Genomic DNA, 20,599 nt, shown 5'->3' with positions numbered 1-20,599 from the left:
GTCAGTGGAGGTAAGCACCTCCACCTGCACACACAGGGCCAGGGCTGCAGGACCACGTCACTCCAGGCAAAACAGGGTTGGATGTCAGAAATCTCCCATTTCTGGAGAGCAGAGCCACACGTGGAGGTATAAGGGGGCTGTTCAGCTGCCTACCCAACGCTTTGGTGACAAAACTTCAAACAAATCAATAGCTGGTGAAAAAGACCTCAAACTGCAAAAGCAGAAATGTTTCCCCCAAAAATTTGTAAGGGAGACATCCTGGCAGGGTAATGCAGAGCTCCAGCCCTGGACACCCACCACCTCACCAGCCTCAGCAGGATCCCAACCAGAAAGCATGTCGTAGGCTTCAAATACTCCAAAATATTGTGCCACATGTAGACAAAGAAAGAACTCCTTTAAGATCAAACCAGAAAGGAAACCTTGCACCAAGGGTGCACACGGCAGCCTCCCTGATGGCTGCAAATAAAATCCCAAAAGAGAGAAAAGAAGCTAATTACATCCAGAATGTCTTGCCAGGAATAAAAGAGATGACATTGATCCCAGCAGCTACATCCCCAGTTCCCAAGGACCATGACACACACATCCTCAACATGGGAAACAGCCCAAAGTTAACACTCCGCCAAACAGCACCCCAATCTCGAGCAGAAACTGCACACGTTAAAAAGCAAATACGGTCCAAACATTATACCAAGAGCATGTCTTTCAGCCCCTTATCTTCATTGGTTTCACTTACTTTTCAACAAAAAATTTATAAATAAACTGCTCCCATTGTGTAGGAAGTGTCCCCAGGTTGAGCTGCTGCTCCGTCCATGGGATCTAAGTGCCATCTTGTGTTCACACGCTGCATTTCAGGGGAGCTTTTCCTCAAAACACCAGCTCCTACATGCCATGGAAACGTTTGTAGAGGATTTTGGGTCTTTTAATGCTGAATTAATTGCATACTGAAATGCCAGCAAAGCCATTTAATAATAAATACAGCTGCACATTTTATAAACGTGAACTGCTTACGCAATAAATTCTTGGTGCTTACCTTGCACGACCGCTGTAAAACCCACTTCCATCCCAACCCCTCCTGTTGGATGCAGGTGTGGCTGCGCTGGTCATCACCATCCTCATTCCTCTACCTGCTCTACAAGAGGATGACTCTCGGTATAATTAGAGCTGTGTGAAATTTTTATTTTGCAGACAGGAACCAGGGGAAGGCAGAGGGAGTTAGAAATTGTAGGTTTGTGGAAAAAATTATGGGTTTATAACAACAAACTGCTCAGGAATTAAAGTCAGGGTTCCTGGAAAGGCACAGCTGAGATAAATTAAAAACTTGGAGAAGTTGAAGTGTTTATCTTGAGTTGTTCATAATGGTATATGAGAAAACTTACAGTATTTAATAATTAAGCTACACTTTAAAAGCAAAAGAGATAGAAAACTGAAACAGAGTTCAGTTTTTCAGTGGGGATTAAAGCAAATACTTTAGTCAACCCCAAATGATTATATTTCTGGTTCTCAGTTTTGCCAAAGTACTAGCCTATGGCTATCTTGGAATGATATTTTATTTCCTTCAGTGTAGACACCAAACTTAAAAATGCCTTTGTTCTCACAACACTAAACACATGCATTTTCTAATGTCTATTCTTCTCTCTTTATATTGAGTATGAAAATCTCACATGAACAGAAGTGAGTTCCGATGCCGTACGTACACATGCGTGGACCTGACAGCCCATCCTCCCACCTCCCTTCACCTTCCCCACATGCAGTAGAGTGAATGTTATTACTGTATTTTTAAGAAATCAATGTACAGCACAAAACCTTTCCTCACTAGCTTACTGTAGAAGTGAAGAGTCCTTCCATGTTCACTGTGTTCATGGTGCCCATGTCCATCATCTTTGGTGACCCACTGGCTCCAGTGTTACTCCCTAGGCTCAGCCAGCAGCCACGGACATCAGAATGACAACCCCAAATCAGAATTCCCTTTTCCCCTCAAATTACTGATAAAAGTTATCACTATCTTATGAACAAACTGAAAATCTAATGCTCTGACCAAGTGCACAGAAGCGCTATTTTTGGAAGAAGTGCAGTAATATGCATTTATCAGGCAAGCTCTCTGCTTGCTTATTTACAGTGGATTATTTAACAAACTATCAGAAAGGTCTTTCTTCTCCTAATAAATACATATTTGCATCAAATCCCTCTCCAGAAGGACAGGAAGGGAACCAAGACTGATGTCAGGACAGAGATCACTGCATGATAGTCTTACGCCTATGTCATGCATAATAAGAGATCAGAAGATGTTCATGGTCCCCTTTTACTCTATTAATAAATCTATTAAAGTTTCAGATTTATGGAAAAATAAAAGAAAATGAACACAAATTAAAAAACTATGGAAAAACTATTCACTACATACGGTCTCATAAAGTCATAAAGTCTCCTGAAAACCATGGGCAGTTATATATTTTAGGGTAGGACCATTTCTCAAAGGGTACAAGATATGTCCTTCGGGCTGAGTCACTTGAAGTCGCACCCCTTGTGCACCTGCTTGTATTTTGGTTCTACAGCTTTGCCTTTTTATACACCACAGCCTGCAGCTACAGGCAGTAGAATGCTTTTACCAAGCACAATGCTATGTCTCAGCGTATTAGACAAGGTTTGGGCCAAGACCTACTGAAACAAATGGAAAGGCTCCCTCTGATTAACGTGGCTTTTGCATCAGGCACATGTCTCTGTAGGTTTCCCAAGCTTCCAGACATGGCTCATTTTTTGTGACCCCAGCAAGTATTTATTCCCTCCACAGATCAGGTATTCTGCTCTCGATAATACAAGATCAACAGGCGAAACTCCACTGGAGGAGCCACGTGGTGTCGATGTTTGCTTTCAGACACAAAGGCACCTTTCTTGTAAAAAAACAGCACTTAGAGTTGCATCCAACTTCATCTCAGGTCAGCAACAATATCCCTGTAAAATTGGCACCTCACCCTGGGAGAGAGCGCAATGCCTCGTGGAGAGGAGGGAGCTAGGGAATGGGCGATGGCAATCAGACTGGCAGTTGCTTATTAAAAGAGAAGAGCTTTTACGGTTATTTTTCCACATCTCAGGAACTCAGTTCCTATTTATCAGCCAAGCTGTTAAACACAGATGCTGTGACCCTCTCTGGGCTCACACGGGGCACAGTAGGAGCAAGAGAGCCACGCAGATATACACAAACACCCAACAGAGGAGTAAGATATTCACCACAGCACTGGGCCCAGCAGTGGCACAGAATGGGAAGATGAAAAATCAACTGAATAAAGGAAATTCAGACTGAATAGGAGAGAAACAACAATAATACAAAATAGTCTGGAAAAAACAAAAGAGATCCCATTGTTTGGATGCAACGAGTGGAAGAGCATACAATGGTTTGTGCACTGACATGGGAATGGGTGAGATGAAATAATAAAGTTTTCAGTGTTGGTTGCAGAAGTCATACTGTCTACAGAAGTTATTGTTATCTCTGTTCCAGAACTACTGTACTTAGGCTGGACAGCTTTTTTTTATCTTTGTTAGCTTATGTCTTGATGGCTCAGTCGGACCAAGCAAGTCCTGGACCACATGCAATATCTAAGAGTCAGGATGCGAACCGGTTCCTGGGTATTCAGCTAGTGTGGGAGCATGATGTGAAATCATCTCTCAATATACCTTCGACTTCAATGAAGGTGGATCAAGTTAAGAGCATTTCAGACTGCAAAAAAACATCCAACTTTATACTTTACTGATTTCTTCACTCCTAATTGAAAACATAATGCATAATAGATATGCTATGGTTCTAAAAAATTAGATGTCAGGACTAGTAGTAATAGGTCCATAACAAATAATTAGCAGAAATAAAAGAATTTAGTTGAATTTGAAATCCACACATACAAAAATATGCCACACAGGGTGTCCTGTACTGAGATGCAATTTCTTTGCTGTTTCTCCCTACTCTACATACTGTTTTCTCTCATTGTGTATGTATGTAAAGAATATATCTCTAATTTTACTTACCCATAACTGATAAACTTCATAAACTATCAGATATTGCCTGTTTTCCTGTCAATAAGGTCAGAACAACCTGGAACAATCAAATTTCCATAAAAATCCCCATTGAGGTGCCCTTCCTCAGTAGCTTCCAGGAGCTGCAGGTCAGGGCAATAACATTTCATTCAGCAGAGCTAAGGTAATGCAGACTTACCAGAGATCTCTTACATTTTCTTTCCCTATAACCTGAATGAAATTAGCCTGAACCCAAGGAAAGATTTAAAATAGAAATGAAGACAAATCTGCAAATTGTTTTTGCACAAGCTTCATTGAGCATGCAAGTCACTAAGTAATAGTTGTTGGAATACTGTCTGTTAAAAGACCAAATGCAACCAGAGACTTAGAGCTACCACGCATTTTTCAAGAAAAAGTATCTGTAGTGTTTGCTTCAAACCCTTTAATCTTTTACCTCTGTAGAAAAGATGTTTCCTCTCTGTGTACATACCCAATACAATAATAAACCTTTCCATCTTGGAAAAAAAGACTTACAATTAATCCTTAATCCTTTTAATAGTCCTTCTAAAGCAAATGAAATCTCTGGGGATTAAAGTAGTGCTTGTTACTCACTTTGCAAGGTCACAAACACACATTAGGTTAATGGCAATTAATCGTTGAAGAATGTGTGTTTCCAGAGCATTTATTTATGTGCCTGTGTGCACATTTCCAGGGTGTGCATAACTGAATATTTCTGTTGTGGATGCCCCCTCCCGATGAGAAATCAGGAAAACATCTGAAATTCCATGAAGATGCTGAACAGCATTGATTAGTGCAACAGCACTTGTTATCAGCTTTCTTTGAGCAGCACACTGGGTTCATTTTTGGTAATAATAATCCCATCACTCCTTTGCCGAGAACAGGTGCCCCAGATATGTTTCTTTCTATTTTCCTCCTAATTCTGCCAAAATGAAGCTCCACGGTATCTGCCTCTGAGTCGGAGTGACAGACTGACAGGTGTTGTCAGCGAGGTGCCTAACGACTGCGAGATTTGTTTGTCTTTTAATGGAACTCAATAAGGCATAAAAGCAAGACAAAGCAGCAGCATGTGCAGCTCGAGAAAGCCTTTGGCAAGTCAGCCTTGCAAAATGTAAAACCCCCGAATATTTTGATTAGGCAATAAAGAGCATTGTCTATACAGTTGTCTTTTAATATGCTGTCACGGACCTGATTACTTATCACCGCTACCAAACCCGCATGTTGGGGTTTATGCTCAGCGATCTTAAGCATAAAGCCTCATAGAGGTTAAAATGAGGTAAAAAAATAAGACTTCAGCCACTTTAGCACAGAGCTGTGGCTCAGCATCTAGCTACCGGTCCATTCAAACATTTGTTTTGCATAAAGAAAATGCTGATTAAAAAGGTAATAACTCCTCCTTCTAGCCTTCCACAAGCTTATTGACAGTAATAAACTCTAGTTCATAACCATATGGCTTTCGTTGTAAATAAAGGAAAAAAGCAGCAGATAGCATTATCTGTCTACTCGAAAATAAAAGAAAACTAAATTACAACTGTTCCTGCACAGTCATAATATTCTCAGGACTAATGAACCTCCAGCCATTTCATGTCACCTGCAAGAACAGGTTGTCCCAAAAGGGACAACGTCCAACAGCGGTTCCCATGCCTGGAGATCAGCCATGCAGGCAGAGGTTAAGGGTATAACGGCACAAGCATTTGACAGCACATAAATGCAGCAGTTTGCTGCAAGAAATGAAGATTTCTCTTCTCCTCTGCACAACACAATGGCACAGTCCTTCCCCCGAAACGTTTCCACTTATAGGGCATATCAGTTCCCCTTCATCCAGCTATTCCCCTCCATGCATCTGCAAAATGACGTGGCTCTGCTCGGGGTTTTGCTCACAGAAAGTTGCTCACAACGTTGTTGTAGTCGTGACCCACGATGGGTTCCTGCACCGTTTTAATCCCACCTGCCAGAAGAGTCAGAAATTCAGGCGGCTGCACCGTGCCCTTGGTGAGTTGCGTGGACCGGGCAGACAAGGAGAAATCCAAATGCCGTCGCCCTTTCACCGGGCCAGCCTTCAGTTCCAGTTAGGGTTGTATGTAACATGTAGACATGTGAAAAAAAGAAAATTCTGCTTTACCTTACTGAACGGTCAAATTTACCACTATATTTATTCTTTCTGTTCACAAATGTTAGATTTTCACGTGAATTAATATTCTAATAAATGAAAATCCTAACACATTGTTGAAGCTCAGGAGCAAAGCAATAAGCATCATCCTTTGATATCAAGATGTCAAAGTAGATTATAAATACATTTTCCCATTATCCATTGCTTTTTAAGTCTTCTTTTTTGTCTTTTTTAAGTAAAATTCACATTTAAACTCCAAATTATCAGCTGTTCTTCCCACTGAAGCATTAAGGGTGGACAGGAATCAGCAGCTATATTCAGTCTTGTGAAGGGAACCTGTTTCACGGGAAATCAGTGTATTCTCTGAAGGAAAGAATGGATAAAAAGAAAAAACCTGCACAATAGATGGTAAAGAAAATCCTTGTTATTCCTAATACATAGCAAACCTTGTTCAATAGCTCGCCTGTGTGAAAAGTTAAATGCGACCTTTGTGTTTCTGCCAAGGTCGGCGAATGCTAGTCATGCAAGTTAAAGTTGCCTGAGGTCTTTTTTACCTTACACAGCAAAAAATTCATTTAAGAAATCTTAAAACTTTAGAAAAAAGAAGAGGTGCAAGTTGAACTGTTTGGGCCAGCTCACTTTAATTTTTCCCTACTCTGAGATCCGTCACTTGGGAATCCTTTCTTTTCAGGGTTGGAAATGCAAGTTTGTACAGATTTTGGAAGTCGCTTCCCAAGGACGCGATCCTGCCCGGGACTCTGCTCCAAGCCAGCCCTCTCCTCAGGCACTTGCCTCTGCTTCAGGCCAGTGTTTATCCCACTGGAAAAAGGGGAACAATTCCTGTGCTTAAGTCTCTTTTCAGCACAGAGAGTAGTAGTACATGAATAACTGACCAGTTAGGAATCTGCCAAGTTTTCTGTGCTTTTTACTATCTGCCTAAAAGTGATTTATCAAAGCGCAAACAGAAAAATGGGCAATTTAATCAGGCAACTTTCACCATCGTAAAATTTGGATGGGACAACTTGCATGGGAAAATAAGAACCTCTAAGTGCTGTTGCTCATCCCTTAAGCTTACCCTGACCCAAACCCTTTTTTTTTAAGGTTCAGGAAAGTCTAATAAAGTGGGGGTTTTTTATTATTTTTCATGCACTTTTGCTCTTTCAGGTTCTGGCTGAGATCAGAAGATGATGAGCTGAAATACCATGACAGGACATTACTGTGGACTGAAATAAAAGTGCCATTGCTTTTTTCTGAGAGGGGTAGTTATCATAAGGTTGCAAGCCTAATTCATACTTACAAGAGATTTAGATAAGCTTGCAACAAGCAAGAAAGCTTTTGGGTGCCTGCTACTACCTAAAGTGAATCTGAATTCAAAATATGTAAAGGTAAAATGTGTAAAGTTTCTTACTAAAAAATTGTACAGCATTTTTATTTTGGACTCACTATCAAATTCCATGAAAGTGCATCTTAACTGGAACCGGACTTCAGAAATCCATGCGTGGAGGAAAAGAAAATACAGGCAGACACTCCTATCACTATATGATATCAGCCCTTTGGATGATGATGCTTTTATGGGTGGGTTTATCATCACTTCCAGAACATTTCCAAGGTTCTTCCTTCTCTTGACCTTGGCACTGATGAATTCCTCTTATCTGTACCTTACAATCATTTCCTTCTTTGCCTATTCCAATCCCATCGTTTATGGGCTTCCTATTTTTAGGGAGAGTGGGTTATAACTCAGCCATAAAATTTTCCTCCAGATCAGCCATAGAACAGATTCTCAGCCTGAAAACAGTTTTAAAGAAATATTAAAGAAATTTGTGGATGTTTTAAGTTAAAGTTGACTAGCTTCAAAAGTATTTTTTTACTTCTGGAACTCAAAGAAGGTATTGACTTTTTTTTTTAATGAAATCATGCAGATCAGCTAAGTTCTTTTTAATAATAAATTAAAGTTGAAAATGTTAGATCAAAGGTAACCCCTGGAAATCCTTTTCTAGGTTTTCTTTTCTTCAGACAGCATTTCATATTTCCCTATTATATTGCCTTTGTATTGAGATAATCAATATCGAGGAACAGTTGGGAGGAAAGCTTAGCAGCATTTATGACAAAGACCAGATAATATTTTTCCACTTGAACATTTCCATATGGCTCAGAAGGACATGATATTTAGACACAGTTGGACAAATCCTGATTTGTTACCCTGTGGAAACATTCACTGATGTGCTTGAACTCCATCCCACCTGCTCCCGGACGCTGCCACCTCTGTCAAGTCTCTCCCCAGTGATGTGCTATTTTGAGTGCAAAGAGAGGAACATATTTTGCTCTTCCAGGACTTAGTTCTCTTCATCTGAAAACTAGGGGAGCTGGGTTTTGTTTTCAGCAAAGCTCCTGGGTTTTGCAGTACATTTAGAGGCAATCTGCAAACACTGACGTGTTCACAGCCTGATCCCGCGGTGCTGCCTGCTGTCTGCAATTGCTATTCCCACCTCAGAACAGCCTTCGTTGGACCCCTGTTAGGCTCAACAGGTCAGATGTAACCATAACATGTTGGGTCTCCGTTGCTCTCCTAATTTAAAATATTTCCAGCTCTATTGCTAGTTTCAAGGAATATGGTGTTTTCTTCAAGCATCTTCTGGAGGAGTGGTGTCATAGTAGAAGAGTCTCAGTTCACATTTAAACAAAGTCTAACCTGCAGGGTGATTGGGAAAAAGACTGAAAATCCAAACCCTAAAGGCTACAAACTTGAACCTATTTTAACATCCAAGAATTAAAAACTAATTCTCATGATTTTTAAATAACTCTGATGATACAAGAGCATTTTCCACATTTAGAATCATAGACCAGCCCAGGTTGGAAGGGACCTTAGAAGATCATCTGATCCAACCTTTCACGGGCAATGGAGCCTAGGTAAGATTTTCTACCACCGTGTCCAATCACATCTTGAAAACCTCCAGTGATGGAGACTCTCCGCAATTTAGGATTAGCAAAACAAAATTATTACCGAAGCGGAGAGGTATGCTTTTGATTAGGTCTTTGAAGATGGTATCACATTAAAGCAATGTAATACTGTAAGGCCTTGTCAAAAGTGCATCTTGTATCAAAGTAAATTCTGTTCAAAACCCCAAAAGAGAAAATGGGATTGAAATGAGAACTTAGTGGATATACGAATCATTGTTTTGTGCTTAGGTGTATAACATGGAAAGGAAAGCGTAGAATGGGATGCTAGTAGAAAACAGGAGGCTAAATTAAGTAAAATGTATGCTGACTACACATCACATACATTTCCAATCATGGCACTTAGGGCAATTAGCCTATTCCACAGTGTGACCTGTACCATTGGTGCTACGCATGTACTCATTTACTAACGGTAGATGCTGTAAGTATCTGTGTGTGTATCTAGTAGACCAAATACATTAACTTTCATATAGAATCATAGAATGGTTTGGGTTGGAAGGGACCTTAAAGACCATCTATTTCCAACCCCCCTGCCATGGGCAGGGACACCTTCCACCAGACCAGGTTGCTCAAAGCCCCGTCCAACCTGGCCTGGAACACTGCCAGGGATGGGGCAGCCACAACTCCTCTGGACAACCTGTCCCAGCGTCTCACCACCCTCACAGGGAAGAACTTCTTCCTTACATCTACTCTAAATCTACCCTCTTCCAGTTTAAAGCCATTACCCCTTGTCCTATCACTACATACCCCTGTAAAAATGTCTCTCTCTGGACTTCTTCTAGGCCCCCTTTAGGTACTGGAAGTCTGCTTATTATTGGTGGAGTTTTGGTATGTATGAAAAGATAACTTTTTTTCCTTGCAGTAGGAATAAGGTACAAGCTTTGCTCCTACTATAGAAAGAACTAATTTTACATTGAAGAACACAAGCTTGCTAATTCATTTTTAACTGTTGAAGATTATATTCTATTTCTTGATTGGACACTTTACAGAGTAGAAAACTTGCTAATGTTTAAGAGTAGAAACCTCTTTCTGTATTCATTTCCATTATTTGGACTAGACTGAGTTTAGATTTGAGTTTAAAAAAAATCACAATGATTTCAAATGGATAATTTGAACTCTATCCACTTTTTCACTGGAAGCTCTATACATCCTGCATTTCAGGATCATTAGGGGCTCAAGAAATGATGCATCAGAAGCTAAGACTTGAACCGTATTCATTCACAGATCCATGAATAAGCATTGTTATTTTTTGTCAAAATCTCAGTCATAATTTTCTTTGAACAGATCTTGACAGTCTTTTCTCTATTTCATCCCATTCTCCAGTGTCGCTTCTAATGGGTTATGTCAGTCACTCCATGCTAAAGTTTAGAAAGCGAGTTTCTGTAGCTAAAGCAAAAGAACACAAAAACATTCACATGCTGAGCTGAATACAAGAAAAATACAGCCCAAGGAACTTTAATAAAGAACTGCACTCCAAACCCATTATTTTTATATTTAACTAGGGCTTCATAATGTCATTAAAAATTTAGGTCAAGCACATGATGTCCAAAGGTTCTCAAGCAATACAAGGATAAAATTATCTGCCAGTAATTTATGTCCACCAGTGGGTAGCAGCAGGTAGCAGTTAATTGAAAAGTAGCTTATCTCTAATTATTCTTCTATATCCTCCTTACCAGCCATATTAGAGTGAATACACAAAAAACATACTTAAATACTTCAGAGTCTGATGTAAAAAGAATATTCGGAAATGGTGATACTCTTATTTTAATCCATGTTTTTTGCACAAGAAGCTCTGCAAAATCCTTTTTTTATGCTATATACATGATGTTTTCTGAGTTATACACAGGACTACACATTTCATGATGTTGCTCCCACGAATATAGAATTTAATTCAACTGTACCTTTTTTTGTTTCTACTATTCTACTTTCTGAGTTAGATTCTTTCTGTTTTTTCTGAAAAGAAAAAAAAAAAGTGGGTTTATGGCTTGAGGTATTGCAGCTAGTTATGAGTAACTCAGAGATGCTCCACAGCCTCTAAAACTACAAAACTATTCTTGGCCTTTCTGTGAATTTCTTTGGAGACTGGGGACATTTTGATCCATCAGCAGCAGATGGCCCTTAGCTACAGAAGTGATACCGACACAGAGTTTCACATTTCATTATTGCAAAGTTCAAGTCTAAGAAATTGCTTTTTTCCTTGTTAGGAAGAGCTATAGCTTCTCCTTAACCACACTAGCCCCAAGACCAACAGTATATCACTTCATTACAGCTGCTCCTTCATTCACGAGGCTCGGTTTCCAGAATATACTGCCCACAACGACAACAGCATTTTAATATTCTCTTGGCATCTCCGCATTGGGGAGAGGTGGCGGCAGCAGTCTGCAACAAGGGAGCAGCTCTTGGATGGCCTCTGGTTTGCCAAACGAACGTGACAAGACGACGTGGGACCTTCTCAATTAGGAAAGCGCCTTACGAGTGGCACATAGAGCCCTTCATCTAGCAAATGCTGAGAAACAAAATAGGAAAATTTTCAGTCTGTTGAAGCAAGCTGCATAGCTTTTTCGGGAAAACGGAAAAGAATCAGCAAAATCACCAGCAAAGCAAAAGATCAGCTAAGAAAATCACCACCAAGGCAGCTCTGCTTTTCCCCGAACCATTTACATGAACATTACATCTCATCCTACGAGCTGGAAGGAGGAAGCTGCCTTATTTATACCGAGAGCATCTCTTCTTCTTTTCAGCATCTCTCAAACGAGTCCTCCAGCCAGGGCTACCCCAGGAAGCCCCTCCGAGATCCTCCCACGCTCCGGTGTGGCTGAGGCTCAGCCCCGCTGCCCTCTTCGGTGTCGGCAATGAATCCCCCCGCCTGACTCAATGCAATATGCACTGCCTAATGCTGGAGCAAAAATATTACTCTGCTGAAGTTTACACAGCAAAGGCAGAGAGATTTCCCCTCCCGTGCTGAGGGAGAGTTCCCAAGAGAACAGAATCCCAATTAAATGTGGCTTTTCTTTAGCGGATCTGTTTGAACGTAACCTTTGCAGGCTAAGGACTGCTACCGGAGCTAAGCAAAACTGTTTATTCTCAGACTGCAAAATGAGAGCAAAATTTTGCAACCGCAAACTCTCACGCTTGCTGAGCAAACACTAAGAGAGGGTCTGAAAACCCTTGCAGGTTTCTGACTAATATTTGCATCCAGAACTCCATTTGATGGTAGCCAAACAGTCTTGCGCTTTCCCTGTACCTGTTGATAACATCTGGTAGCATAAACAGATTTTTCCCATCCATCTATATATATAAGTGCTTATCTCGGCTCAATATCTCTCTTGATTGATATCATGACATGGATTCAAAACTGTAACCCACATAAAAGTATAAAACAGCCCCAGCAGTTTAAAGCACCATTGTTCTGAGCTAACAAGGGATTAACCAACGGTCAGAATAGCAATCCTCTACTGAGATACTGCCTGCCTTTACTTATAAAGTACTAATAGTTATCTACCTATGGTTAATATATATCCCAAAAGGAAACATCAATATGAGTCAAAGGACCGTGCGGATGTACCAGACACAAAACATCCTCAGCCTGGGATGGGCTTCAGCAGAACATGATTTTCCCCGTGGTCCCTATCCCAAAGAGACTTCAGTCTCCCTATCCCCGAGACGTCAAGTCTCAGCATTAAAAGCAATTATATAAATTAAAAATATATATATTCAGCTAGTACTGGGAAGAAAGATACAATAGGACGCAACTTCACCTTCCTGGTGGCCTGGACAGAGCTGGAGGGAAGGCACGGCTGCGGTGACAGGCTTGATGCACAGGCTTCCTCCTTTCACGTCCCCGCGACCCTGGCCCAAAGCAGGACGTCGTAGGCAGCGGTGCTCCCCAGCCAGGTCTCCTGCACTGCCGACCTCCAGCCCTGACTCCCGTTTAGCTCCGGGAGAGCAGGGGCAGCCCAGAGCACCCACCTTGAAGCCGTCTTTGAGCAGCACCTCTAGGAACGGTTGAGGTTCAACAGCAACAGGCGACGCGGCCCAGGGACATCGCACCCCTTACAGCGGAGGGCTCGCCCCAGAAATACTTTTGTCATAGTTGATACATACTGGGAGTGCAAGGGAGGTTAGCCCTACGAACAGAAGAGAAATTAAAAATCACTTTAATACAGGGGCAATTTTTTCAGTTTTTCTCTAACAAAACTTTGGGGCAATGACAAAGAGGGAAAACTTTGAGACTGGAAAACAAGATCATATAATGATGCTGAGTTAGCAAGAGCATAAAGCAAAACAAGATAACTGATTTTCCAATTGCATTTAATTTGGAGAATTTAAGACTTAAATAAAGAGAAAATTGTGGAAACTTATTGGAGCCAGAAACCATTAGTAGACTCTAACACTATATTAGTTTAAAGGGATTCTGTCAAGTGCAATTTTAGCGTTTTAAATTTTTTTCCATGTAATTAATGTCCCTGCAACATTAGTTACACTGTCTTTGAAGCTGGAAAATAGTGTTTACTTTCTTATCTTCACTGACATTGAACTTTCCTTCACGTCTTCTGTAGAGATATTACACAGTGGTCTCGTTTCAGTTATAGTTTAGTTTATTTGTTTACTGGGCACCAGTGTGACCAACGGTATTCCTTATTCCAATGTTCCCACAGATGCACATGATGCTTTGTAAGCAGACGTAGCCTCTCCTGGGTTTTAGGACACTGATAGGCAGTGAAGAAAATAACCTGGAACCCGTTAGAGACGCAAGACAACACTTTGGATGCTGTTTGTACCAAATCTTTGTTAGCACCATCGGAAAAAGCATTAATACTAACAAAATTTACCAATACTGAATGGAAAATATTTAGAGCGTGGCTGTATAGGGTTACTTCCCATGGAGGGGTGGGCTGGCCAAAGCCCAGAGGGGCATTACCCACTGCCCCTCTCCTGAGCGTAGCCCAAATCTGGCTCAGCTGGGGCACAGCTCATGCACTAGACCATGGTCCCCAGTGAAACTGGGTTTGAAAAGGCATTTGGGAGGATGCTGGAAAGGCCCAAAGGGACAGGACCCCCAAGGACAGCTGAATACTTGGAGCCTGTTGGCTCAGTGTTCACAGAGCAGCTCTCTAAGAGATGGGACTGGCTTTTAAATGCCTTTCCTCCAGCAGCACCTTCGCACTGTAGAGCACAGTCCAACCCTCTGGTCTTCCTTTCGGGGCATTAAACTCACAACATTTCACCCAACAGTAGGTAGAGGGATGCAGCTCAAAGGATGACTCCATAATCTTAAAGGTCTTTTCCAACTCAAATGATTCGATGATTCTATGACAGGTGCCACTCAAAAAGTGCAGTGAAATCCTCCTGGCCTGTGCCCCCGGTGTACATTTTTAGGTCTTACACGATTAAGGTTTACCTCCTTCAGTCTCTTGGACAGATCATAAAGATCTCTACGCATAGATTTGTGTCAACACGGACATATGCACACGTAGGCATACGCACTTATGTATAAACCAATCTCCTAATATTACTGAACTTTTGGAAAGGAGCATTATTGACATAACACTTGTGGCACAAGACCCACTGCTGCCCTGGGTTTGGGTGCTGGGGGCAGACAGGCAGGCACCCATCCCCATCAGCTCTGGCTGCAGGAACCAAGCTTTATTACTTGTAGGCTATAGAGCTGAAATGTAGCAATAACCAACATTAGTTTTGCTTCATCTTATTGACTGATCCTAATTTTCCTTTTATTAAAAGCTAGCTTCACCATCATTTTAGTCATTGATGGGATATAGAGAATTAAGGAGCAGCTTAAGGTGCCTGATTTCAACAAGTTCCCATACAAAGTTGCTTCATCTGGGGAAATTCTGACATTAAACATGTGCCATACTGACAGGAAAGCCGCTAACTCTCCAACTGATGGACTTAAATGTGTCTGAGCAGCAACCCATGGGAGGTGCCAGCCAGTTTTCCAGAGTCAGGGACCAAGTCTTGTAGTTAAACATGGATATAAATAAGTTTTGCAGTAATTAGCATTCCAAATGGCATGTGGACTTTCTGCCTTTAACATTGTGTTATCACTCTTCTGGTTTTAACATTGCTTTGGGGAAAAATAAAGACCTTGTTATAAAAGACTGCAATGTGTGAGATTAAGTTTAATTTCCTTATTTTTGCCACGGACTTGGAGGTCCCTTCAGTATATGATTTAGCTGCTGTATTTAGCTGAGTATTTGTAAAATTGTGTTAACAGAAGTTTTCCTTTCCTTACCATCTTCTCATTAGGGATATTTTGTTTCTTGTTACACAATGAGCATACTGGGAGTCTCTGAAATCAGTGTAGGTTCCTGCTACCATGACACACACGAATAAGCTGTGTTTACGTCGTCAGATTTAATTACTCAGACAGAAAAACAATCTGAAAAATCCATGGCCACTGTTAGATACAGAAGAAAAGCCATTGGTGCTATGTGTACGTGTGCCTGTTGCACTTCAGAAATAGCTGGGCCCCACTAAAACAGGTTATTCAAACATCAAGAATTACCCAGGAAAATTATAAGCCTATTTATACTTATGATGCCTTTACGGTACTTAAAGAACCAAAAAATGCTATGCCATAAGTTACTACAATTTATCTACAATAGACTTTTATATCACTTATTTTATAACATCAATTCATACAGACATCTCAAGAAAAGTTGTTTGAATAATTTTAAAAATATTTATTCTTCTGGTAATCATTTATTTTATGTACCACATTTTTAGAGAGCACTCTCAATTAGAGCTTATTTTATGTTCTATACGCAATACTTTAAATGTTGTTTGTGCCAAAAAGATCCAAGAAGTGTCTACAAGCAACATATTACTGTAACAGTCCCAACCGCAGCCAGTTTATCGTCTGTCTAAACCACAGTTCTTCCTGTGCAGAAACCATTGAAGTCAACTGGGCTCCATATGGGCTCTCTGCACTGACCTAAATCTATTCCCACTGATGATAATGGTAAAACTCCCAGGGCCAATTCTAAGTACTTTTGAAAGTCAGTTTGTAAACACTGGCATTTTAAGGAGCATTTTAAGGAACATTTTCCACAGGGTCATATATGGCCTTAGCATTTGCTTTAAGCTAAAACTTGGCATACGAGATTTCTTCACCAGAGAATATTTTCCTAGCAAAACTCAAACTTACTCCTTCCTCTGTTCTTCAAAATTGATGTTGTCAGTTTTGTGCTTTAAGTAAGAAGCACAGTCTATTAGTTTAAGCGACTTCAAAAAGACTGGATGAGCTGCTTTAATCATGCACAAAAATTACAAGTCTTCACAGAGGTGACAGGCTCAAATTTTCAGCCACACAGAGGAAATTCACAACTGTTTCTATTTCATATGGTCTTATTCTTACCCGAGCCTGTGGGCTCAGAAATCTTTACCTAAATTCGTATTCCACCAAAGATCAACACTTATCTTCAAAACTTGAGACCACAAATATACCTGCCAGAACAAATGAGAAGCTTGGAGACAATTTTAGCCTGTAGATGGTGAATATGCAAGTGGGGAAAAGATGTCAGCCTGTCTTTTCAAAAATTTCTTTTTTTCTACCTTAGAATTCAGATATTTTAAGAAATTTAAAGATAGCTGAATCCATATAGTAATTGTCATTGCAACATATGATAAACATACCTTTTTTTTGTCCCATCTATAGCTTGCAAGTCCTTAGGGAGCTTACGTATCTTCCTCGAGATGGTGACATGCAGACTGGTTTATGGTGTTTAACTACCACACCTTACTACCTGAAAGCCACTAGGTAAGGTAACAGCATTCAGTATTTTCACATGACTTTAATGTTTGCTATATTTTGAAGATAGTTTATCCAATGGCTTCCTAGTGGAAGACCTGCTTATGTGGAATTAAATGCCTACCTCCCACAAAAAGGTAACAGCTATAGGATGTTCAGCTCCCATTTATGCCTCTGGAAATCTCCCAGTTTTCATCTTTTTGAGTAGGGACCTTCACAAGACACCACTTGCAGATGTCACCACCACAGCATTCTAATTTGAACACTGTTAATATTGCACTGCTTGAACACACTGAAGTTAGCGTTACCCCAGCCCCCCCCCACTACCCGTTCTTGCTCCAGGAAAACCTGCCAACGCATTAGGACTGCTCGCCTCGCCAGACTCGCCGGCTTGTTGAAAAGGCTGACCGATGAAAACATTTTATTTATCGGTTTTGCAAAGCCCAGGGGCACTCAACCCAACTTCAGAAAGGAAACCACCCTTCCGTTTTTTTAATCTACCCCCAATTGACAAAAAAAAAAAAAATAACAGTAATTATTAGTGACATGTTTATGTCTGCAATTGTAACCCATTACCGCAAGCTCCCAAGCGCAGCACACTGCCACAACACGCTCCCATGCGAGGGGCTGTAGGAAAACAGAGTAAGAGCTGATGAAAGTTTGGAGAAAAGCAACAGTGATAAATACACCTAAAGTACGACTAGAATCCTTTGCAGGCGAGCTTTTATCAAATATTATTTTGAGAGACATGGGAAAGAGGAGGGAGGCTGAGAGTAGTTGGTCACCCCCTGCCTGCAGCTGCACGTGCAAAGGGAAGGAAGCACAGAGCAAAACACGTTTCACCTACAGCCCTCCATCCATAATAGTAATAAGGTCAGAAAGTTTGTTTAATCAATGGAGACTACCACAGCAAGAAATAGCCATGTTACGGTATCCAACTCTAGATACATGGTTTCTGCATAAATCCCACGTTTTCATAGAAAAATTAAATGATTTCAGCATCTTTGCAGGAGAACAAATTTTCGGGAAGATTCAAGATTCAAGCAATCCAGCAGGAACTGAGACACACGAAAGGGGAAAAAAGCATGAAGGAATTCATATGTTCACTAACCCCCCGACACTGCTGTGCTCTAGCCTTGCTGCTTCTGCTGGCAGCAGCTCTGCCTCAAACGGAGGGAAATAAGATGGCCAGAAGGGAAAGAAAATGTTACTGAGTCACAGAGCTGGGCTAAAACGTTTTTCAAATATCATTTCACAGAAAAAAGGCAGTTTGGGAGAGGATGAAGGTCTTGAAAGATTTGGCTAGAATTAGAAATGGGATATGCTGAGCTAAAGAAACAGGGAAACGCTGAAATATTTCATTTGGATTTATTTTTTTCCAAATGTTTCATTTTTTCATTCCCAAATGACACTGTCCATCACTTCCTGGCAGCCCATCTTCCCAAGCACCACCCAACCAAGCATGCTTTCTGCCTACGGGAGCAAACTGGGAGCTCACAGGAGCTGTTTGAGCACTGCAGGACATGTTGGGGTGGGTGCACGAGCCGTGCTGGACACCCAGAGCTGCTCCAGGCTCCATATAGAGGGATTAAACCAGAAGCAATTACAGATTGCCCATGGGAACGGAGAGGCACTTTTCCGCGGCACTTTTGCACAACCGCGATGGTCACAACGCTCGTATTCATCTCAACGCAGCCGCCAAGGGCCGTAGTCGTTACTCAGTCCCTTCCCATCTCCCAGGAGACTCGAGGAGATGGGTGCTGGCCATAGCTAAGAGCAAACCCTCCAACAAGCTTCTTGGAATGGCAGAAGTTGGTCAGGCCAGGAAAGGTGTGGGGTGGCCATTCACAGGCTCTCCAGAAATCCTTCACTAGCACAAGGACTAGGAAAGATCCTAAATATTAAATCTGGGGGCTTGTGCAGCGCCCGATACAGATATATGATTGCCTTTATTGTTTGCCTTTAATAACAACAATAGTTTTATTTAGAATAACTTATTCTGTGTTCCTCAAACTTTAAGCCTTTCTATAAAGTTAGGATTGCATATCTCAATATGTCGAGCGATGGGCAATCTGATCTCTGGCAGTGCTTAAAGTTCAAGATACTGCTTTCACTACTCGCTATCCCCAGGTGAGAGGCGATGATAGAGATGACCACCAAGACCTTTAATTTCTAGCCCCAAAACAGTCTTTGCCTGTCAGCTTGCCTGAAGCTGCTGCATCAAATGAAGAGATCAGCTCCTCCATCAGCAGACACAAACATCAGAGCAGGGAACACCCTCGACTGCACTAAGACACACAGCAGCAATTTTCTTTCAACAAAACCAGAGGACAAGCACTACAGGGCCTGGGTCAAAATAAAACAGTCAGTGAAAGGCACTAAAAAGGCCAGAAAATGAAAAGGTTAAAGTTCAGCCTACCCCAAAAAGTCCATTTTCCTGAATCTACTGCTCAGATCACAGCTTAGATTAATAAAAAAAACCCAGCGTATGTACCTCACCTTTATGAGATGCTCAAGCCTTAGCAAACACGATTCTGTTGTTAACTAAATGTTATTCAAATACAAACTCCAGGACACCGTGATGCGCTTTATGTTTCATACTTTGGGGATAATTTATTAATGGTAATTGCAGGTCTACACGTGTGCTCAGTGTGAATATCTTATTGGATGAAAAATCAAAAAATACTGTCATTCAACTGGTATTTAAAATCCACTATTTTCTCCCCAGCTTATGAAAATAATTTTCATTAAGGGGAGTTATACCGCTAGAAGCATTTGGCTTCCAGAAAGAACCATAATTTAAAGCTGATTCTGCAAGCAATCTCATTGCAAGAGCACATCTGGAGCATTTTTAAATGTGCTGAGTGCTGACATAATTAAATAGCCTCTGAAACCGTTGATTCAGTCTCTACAGCTGGGATGCTGCGAGACGGGCATGTAGCTTGTTCTATCACTCATAAAACAGGATTGTTTGATCTCATCTCAGCTAAGCAGACAAGGAAGAGAGGGAAGAAATGAAAGAACTCCGCTTTTCCCTTGATTTTTAAAACTGAAGGGACAAACCTACATCTTTGATGCACCATGTACTTTGTTTTGTCAGATGACTGCTGCTGTAAAATAGGAAATCTTTTTCTGAGAAAAGAGAGGGAATATGAAAAGAAAAAGGGGGGAAAAAAGACAAGAAAAATGAAACGCAAAGCATGTAAAATCAAATTTGAACCACCAGGAAAAATAAGAAGCAGCCTCCTGCAAGGATCATGTCCTGCTGCCATTATGGTTAAACCACCACCATCAACATAAAGCCATCTTCTCTGCAATATCCCTGAATAAAATTTAAAATAATACACACCTGAGAAGAGCAAAGAATGGGGAAAATTCATTTGCTTATTTTATGCTTTCTCTACAACAGTTCTCAGCATTTATTATGCAGTAATACAGAGATATAATTGCGTAACTTCAAAATTATTCCTAATGCAACTATTTCTATGTTATACTGTGAATTACAGAAATTCTGCAGGGGAACCGAGAACAGGCTCCACTTCTCAAACAGAATAAGGACCGATTCCTGCCACAAAGAGCTTATTTATACAGTTTGTTACAAACTATCCTATAAACAGGCCCGCTCTCATCAACTTACCTCATTAATCCTGGCTTGTTAATTAATTCCCCTGTTCCTCAGAGCATAGTTACCCAGCTTACCAGCTTTGGGAGATGATTTTCCTTCTAGCACCAGCCCTTGCTCCTGG

This window comes from Aquila chrysaetos, chromosome 10 (genome assembly GCF_900496995.4).
Source record: "Aquila chrysaetos chrysaetos chromosome 10, bAquChr1.4, whole genome shotgun sequence".
Classification (NCBI taxonomy): Eukaryota; Metazoa; Chordata; class Aves; order Accipitriformes; family Accipitridae; genus Aquila; species Aquila chrysaetos.
The sequence above is the reverse complement of the archived record's forward strand: the minus strand, read 5'-3'. Positions refer to the sequence as shown.